The sequence below is a fragment of the Rosa chinensis genome, chromosome 5, assembly GCF_002994745.2.
Source record: "Rosa chinensis cultivar Old Blush chromosome 5, RchiOBHm-V2, whole genome shotgun sequence".
NCBI lineage: Eukaryota > Viridiplantae > Streptophyta > Magnoliopsida > Rosales > Rosaceae > Rosa > Rosa chinensis.
The window spans coordinates 11675001-11681884 of NC_037092.1; the positions used below are offsets into that span (position 1 = coordinate 11675001).

At 34.8% G+C, this 6884-nt stretch overlaps 1 long non-coding RNA gene across 1 annotated transcript in view; it reads left to right on the top strand.

Moving 5' to 3' along the window:
* Positions 1 to 575, top strand: part of LOC112164594 — a 1274-nt gene extending 699 nt beyond the window's left edge. Inside the window, exon 3 of the long non-coding RNA XR_002922392.2 lies at positions 36 to 575. This is a non-coding gene — a long non-coding RNA (uncharacterized LOC112164594). The remainder of the gene's footprint in view (positions 1 to 35) is intronic.
* Positions 576 to 6884: the final 6309 nt, after the last annotated feature.

Here is a 6884-nt window from a genome sequence, read left to right on the forward strand (position 1 = left end):
CAAAAAAAACATTTGGGTGCTCACGGAAATAACAGGGGTGGGTCACTGGCAAAGGACTTCCAAATTGAAGTAAAAGGAAATGATGTTCATGTGGTTTTGCTCATAACTCTTCTCAGAAAAAAGCATCAAGCATGCTGCGATCGTCAATGTGAACTCTGTCAAAGAGGTAGGTCTCATCAAAAAGCCCGCGGATCAAATGGGCCGATGGAGGCCCGCCGGCCCTGAGGGCTAAAGCCTGGCCCGGCCCGTTAAAAAGCCCGCTTCTGTGGGTAGTGGGCCGGCCCGCAAAAATCCGGCCCGTAAAAGTCCGTAAAATATTATATATATATATATATGTGTGTGTGTGTGTGTGTGTGTAGGCCTCATCAAAAAGCCCGCGGATCAAGTGGGCCGATGGAGGCCCGCCGGCCCTGAGGGCTAAAAGCCCGGCCCGGCTCGTTAAAAAGACCGCCTCGGTGGGTAGTGGGCCGGCCCGCAAAAATCCGGCCCGGCCTGTAAAAGCCTACTAAGCCCAGCCCGTAAAATAATAAATATATATATATATATATATATATATTATGTGTGTGTATGTGTGTTTATAAATATATATATATACACACACACACACACACATATAGATATAAATTTGTGTGTGTGTTATATATATATATATATGTGTGTGTGTGTGTGTGTGTGTGTTTATATATATATGTGTTATATATATATATACATATAACACACACACACATATATATATATATATATATCTATATATATCTGTGTGTGTGTGTGTGTGTGTGTGTGTGGAAGTTCTTATACTTCTATATAAAATATGTGCTAATGTGCATATATATATTCTACATATCGGTTGACCAATCCGATTGGATTCGAAAATATGGTGAAATTGACTAAATTTTTTACCACACTCATAATTTATTGTAATAAACTCATCCAACGGTCGGTTTTTCCATTTTCTTTGAATTAATAGGGGTTGCTCTTTGGAGTGTATGATATATAAATATAGGTTTATAAGAGTAACTACGTTTGACCTAGTTGATCGAATTCGAAACGAGAACCAAATTGGTTGGATTTTCTACAACCACCATAAAACATTACAATCTCTCCATCGAGCGGTTGGTTTCTCCGAATTCATTTTCCACTTCATGGTTGCTTTAGAATGAACTTAAACAATTTAAAAGCAATGTATAAGTCATACAACTTTATGAATAAAATTGGTATAGTCCAATGTGTTTGTAATTAAAATTAATTTTTTTATCTTATGTCCACGCACATCCATTGATGGAATATATACAAACGTGATGTGAAAAAATAAGCACGTTTCATGGTTGCCACGCCATCGGTCAACCAATAAAACATATAAGTGACTGCGGTTGACCAATCCGATTGGATTCGAAAATATGGTGAAATTGGCTAAATTTTTTACCACACTAATAATTTATTGTAATAAACTCATCCAACGGTCGGTTTTTACATTTTTTTTTGAATTGATAGGGGTTGCTCTTTGGAGTGTATGATATATAAATATAGGTTTATAAGAGTAACTACGTTTGACCTAGTTGATCGAATTCGAAACGAGAACCAAATTGGTTGGATTTTCTACAACCACCATAAAACATTACAATCTCTCCATCGAGCGGTTGGTTTCTCCGAATTCATTTTCCATTTCATGGTTGCTTTAGAATGAACTTAAACAATTTAAAAGCAATGTATAAGTCATACAACTTTATGAATAAAATTGGTATAGTCCAATGTGTTTGTAATTAAAATTAATTTTTTTATCTTATTTCCACGCACATCCATTGATGGAATATATACAAACGTGATGTGAAAAAATAAGCACGTTTCGCCGTTGTCACGCCATCGGTCAACGAATAAAACGTATAAATGACTACGGTTGACCAATCCGATCGGATTCGAAAATATGGTGAAATTGGCTAAATTTTTTACCACACTCATAATTTATTGTAATAAACTCATCCAACGGTTGGTTTTTCCATTTTCTTTGAATTGATAGGGGTTGCTCTTTGGAGTGTATGATATATAAATATAAGTTTATAAGAGTAACTACGTTTGACCTATTTGATCAAATTCGAAACGAGAACCAAATTGGCTGGATTTTCTACAACCCCCATAAAACATTACAATCTCTCCATCAAGCGGTTGGTTTCTCCGAATTCATTTTCCACTTCATGGTTACTTTAGAATAAACCTAAACAATTTAAATGCAATGTATAAGTCATATAACTTTAGGAATAAAATTGGTATAGTCCAATGTGTTTGTAATTAAATTTTTTTTTTTTTTATCTTATGTCCACGCACATCCATTGATGGAATATATACAAACGTGATGTGAAAAAATAAGCACGTTTCGCGGTTGCCACGCCATCGGTCAACCAATAAAACATATAAGTGACTACGGTTGACCAATCCGATCGGATTCGAAAATATGGTGAAATTGGCTAAATTTTTTACCACACTCATAATTTATTGTAATAAACTCATCCAACGGTCAGTTTCTCATTTTCTTTGAATTGCTATATGTAGCTCTTTGGAGTGTATGATGTATAAATATAGATTTATAAAAAATTAGTGTCTTTAAAAATTTATTTATCAATAAATTAGTATCTATATATAAATATAGATTTTTTTGGTACAATATAGTTATATAAATCTATTATCTTTGGTTGTATTTGATCATTATCCATTGAATTTCCAAAGCTTGATTAAAAAAAAAAAATACTTGTGTCTTTAAATATTTATTTATAAATAAAGCCCGCAAGGCCCGGCCCGAAAAAGCCCGCAAGGCCCGCTTTATATGGACGGGTTTGGATCCTTTGATTTTTAATAAAGCCCGACCCGCAATTATTTAAAAATATAGCAATGCCCGGCCCGTTGACGACCCCTATGTGTGTGTGTTTATATATATATGTAGATATGTGTGTGTTTATAAATATATATATATATAGACACATATAGATATATATATTTGTGTGTGGATATATATAACACACACACAAATATATATATCTATATGTGTCTATATATATATAGAGATATATATATATATATATATATATGTGTGTGTGTGTGTTTATATATATGTGTTATATATATATATAAATATAGATATATATATATATATGTGTGTGTGTGTGTTTATAAATATATATACACACACACATATAGATATATATATATTTGTGTGTGTGTTTATATATATATGTGTGTGTGTTATATATATATATAACTATATGTGTGTGTGTGTGTGGAAGTTCTTATACTTCTATATAAAATATGTGCTAATGTGCATATATATATATTCTACATATCGGTTGACCAATCCGATCGGATTCGAAAATATGGTGAAATTGGCTAAATTTTTTACCACACTCATAATTCATTGTAATAAACTCATCCAACGGTCGGTTTTTCCATTTTCTTTGAATTGATAGGGGTTGCTCTTTGGAGTGTATGATATATAAATATAGGTTTATAAGAGTAACTACGTTTGACGTAGTTGATCGAAATCGAAACGAGAACCAAATTGGCTAGATTTTCTACAACCCCCATAAAACATTACAATCTCTCCATCGAGCGGTTGGTTTCTCCGAATTCATTTTCTACTTCATGGTTGCTTTAGAATGAACCTAAACAATTTAAATGCAATGTATAAGTCATACAACTTTAGGAATAAAATTGGTATAGATCAATGTGTTCGTAATTAAAATTAATTTTTTTTATCTTATGTCAACGCACATCCATTGATGGAATATATACAAACGTGATGTGAAAAAATAAGCATGTTTCGCGGTTTCCACGCCATCGGTCAACCAATAAAACATATAAGTGACTACGGTTGACCAATCCGATCGGATTCGAAAATATGGTGAAATTGGCTAAATTTTTTACCACACTCATAATTTATTGTAATAAACTCATCCAACGGTCGGTTTCTCCTTTTCTTTGAATTTCTATATGTAGCTCTTTGGAGTATATGATGTATAAATATAGATTTATAAAAAATTAGTGTCTTTAAAAATTTATTTATCAATAAATTAGTATCTATATATAAATATAGATTTTTTTTGGGTACAATATAGTTATATAGATTTGTTATCTTTGGTTGTATTTGATCATTATCCATTGAATTTCCAAAGCTTGATTAAAAAAAAAAAAAACTTGTGTCTTTGAATATTTATTTATAAATAAAGCCAGCAAGGCCCGGCCCGGCCCGAAAAAGCCCGCAAGGCCCGCTTTATATGGACGGGCTTGGATCCTTTGATTTTTAATAAAGTCCGGCCCGGCCCGGCCCGCAATTATTTAAAAATATAGCAAGGCCCGGCCCGGCTCGGCCCAAGCCCGGCTCGACCCAAGCCCGCTATGAATGGGCCGGGCCGCGCCCGGCCCGACCTGTTGACGACCCCTACAAAGAGGAGGAGAAGAAGGAGCCTAAAGTTGAGGAAATCATCGTAGGATGGTCTCAGACTTGGCATTGTGGAAGAACTACGGATAGTTCATAGACTGTGTCTATGTGAATTTCCAGTTCTATGTGGATTGTCCCCAGAAAATGGGTTCTTCATTCTAGCATGACCCAGTTGCTCATACTGCATTCTGGCATTGGTTCCGGCTAGAGGTCAGCTGGTGGTCCCCACCATTATTATATACAAAGAAGCCACACACAAAATTGAACTGAGACAATTATTGTAGAAAGCCACCCCTCTACAGGGCACTGACCCTATTAAACGTGGAGATAATGACCACTTACCCATAGAATACCAAATACAACCCCATACACTCCACCAACTCATTTTCAACCCCAATCACACAAAAGTTTTCTCTTTTTCTCCCAACTATTCTTTTCACTTAATGTTTATCCCATTAATACCCCTCTCTCTTACTTTTACTATTCTTTTATTTTTTTAATTTTTTTTTTGATGAAACGTGGTGGGCCCATCTTGAATTTATTTGTCTAGATATAATTGCAGCTAAATTGCATCCTCTATTCGACGGTAAACAGTTAAAACCTTACTATTCATAATTTCGATTGTTGACATACTTGAATTAAATGCTATTTGTAAAAACACTAGCAAAGAATTGAAGAAAGAAAGAGAAAAATTGAAAAAACTGAAAGACTATAGAGAAAGTCTTAACAGAGAAACTCCCAACTACTGGAATATTATTTATAGACTCCAAACTAGGATCTATAAAATAGAAGAAGATATTGACAATCTCTTATATATACTTGAAGAGGAACAAAAACCTCTTAATTATTTGAGCATTGGTTAGATCCGCACATCACTGGTATCAGAGCTCGTAAAATAGCTCAGTAGGGGAATTCCCAATGGGGACAATGTCTAATTTAATAATAGAGAGACTGAATTCTCTATTAAAATCCTCTGATGATATCAGAACCTGCAGAAAGAAATATCTAGATATCAAGATCATCTAGAAAAAATACCTGTTATAATCCACCAATTAGAAAAATTGGAAAACAAACTGGATTATATCAAGGAACTTCCAAAAACGGAAGAAGAAAGACTAACAAGTGTTAGTAGAAAAATCAATGAACAGCAAAAAACGCTGGATTCTATGAAAAATATACTGAAGGACAAGAAAGTGCCTACAGTAAAAACAAAGAAAACTAATGGACCAGAAAAGAATCCTGTTCCAAGCATGATATTTTTCTGGATCCATCAGCTGGTTCTACTAGTAATCGGTATGAAAATCCGAAAGAAACTCGAGATGTCAAAATGATGAGCATCTTCAGGAAAAAGAAAGGAGTACAACTCCTAAATGCTGAAGAATTCGAATTCAACAAAATTGAACAAGAGGTAAAAAACGCCTCAATTCCAAAATTAGATTTCAAGCAAATCTATAAAAGGGGAAAATTTGATGTGTTGGACAGCCACCACTTCAAATTATTGGAATTTACAACCCCCTCAACAACAGGAGAGACAGATCTTCTGTTGATCACTCCTGAAGAAGTTGCCCGAGCAAGAACAAAAAATTATCAATTTATGCATATTAGAGCAGTCCAAGTAGGCATAAAACTCTTGGCTCGAGAAGGCATAAATTGTTCAGTCCTATGTGTCTTACAAGACAATAGACTAACAGATTTTCAAGCTAGTCTGTTGGGAACCCTTGAGGCATCTCTGTGCAATCAAGTGGCTTATTTCAACTGCTTCCCAAATTTCTCAACCAGCTTGAAAGATGCAGCTCACTGTCTAAGACTGAGAGTCAAGACAGATGGCATATCCATGAAAAAAGATATGCAAGAACTGGCTATAGTATACAGAATATACTATAAATTGATGAGTACCACAGTAGAACCTAAAACCAGGATATCAAATATCCCAGGTCTTACTACTGGTTTCCTCACCAGCCAAAAGAACCATTCACAACAGATTCACAAGGTTACTTGGAATGAAGTAACTTTCCCGATTGAATGGAAATTATCTGGTCCGAAAAAACCAGCAGAAAATGCCAAAGCGGCAATATATGAAAGCAGAAAGACTGGAGATATCAGTCTAAAATTTGACAATCACAGAAAAAGTGACGTCTGTCCTGAGAACATCAGGATAAATAATAACCTTCTTAGAAGAAGTTACAGCACTAGAGAAGCTAGTGTTAGTGGTACCAAATACTCTGAAGAACCATCAGAGTCCATTACTGAAGAAGATTTAGAAGCTGATCTGAACAGACCAGTCAATATGCTTAGAGCACAAAAGCTCTATGAACTATATGCTGAAGCAGAAAACTGCGAAAATCCTGAACGATTAGAAAAACTAATCGAAGAAATGAAAAGGTTCAAACTTGGAAGGGAAAGAAAACTCCTTCCCTATCAAGATATTGAAATGGAAGATGGAGAAAGCTCCAATTCCAAA